The sequence below is a fragment of the Euphorbia lathyris genome, chromosome 6 (assembly GCF_963576675.1).
Source record: "Euphorbia lathyris chromosome 6, ddEupLath1.1, whole genome shotgun sequence".
NCBI lineage: Eukaryota > Viridiplantae > Streptophyta > Magnoliopsida > Malpighiales > Euphorbiaceae > Euphorbia > Euphorbia lathyris.
Genome location: NC_088915.1, coordinates 76,669,341 through 76,669,791, shown reverse-complemented (window position 1 = coordinate 76,669,791; position 451 = coordinate 76,669,341). Strand labels below are relative to the sequence as shown.

Below are 451 nucleotides of genomic sequence, written 5' to 3'. Positions count from 1 at the left end.
AGAGTCATTAAAGAGTTAACATCTTTTTCTCAAAATGATAATAAAACTCTTTATGAGGCTTAGGAACGTTTTAAAGAACTTCAACGTTTATGCCCACACCACCAATTGTCTGCCGAACTTTTAATGCAAACATTTTATAATGGATTAAATCCTACAACTAGAGGTTCATTGGACGCTATGTCTGGAGGGTTATTCATGAAGAAAACATCTGCCCAAGCAAGAGAACTTTTGGAGGAAATGGCAATCAACAGCAGTATGTGGCCCGCGGAACGTGGACACGTACCATTAGCGAAACCATCATCCTCAACTACTTCATCAGTTAAAGGTATAATGAATCTTGATCCAGTAGCGATGTTGCAAGCCCAATTTTCTGCCTTATCGCACAAAATTGATAAGTTTATGGCACCGTGTGATCCTAATGGTAACTCAATCCATACGGATGTGGATTACG

At 39.2% G+C, this 451-nt stretch overlaps 1 non-coding gene across 1 annotated transcript; it reads right to left on the bottom strand.

The window, feature by feature from the left end:
• On the bottom strand, positions 1 to 107 carry LOC136234422 (small nucleolar RNA R71). The gene has a single exon (XR_010691306.1). It is a non-coding gene; the product is annotated as a small nucleolar RNA R71 (small nucleolar RNA).
• Positions 108 to 451: the final 344 nt, after the last annotated feature.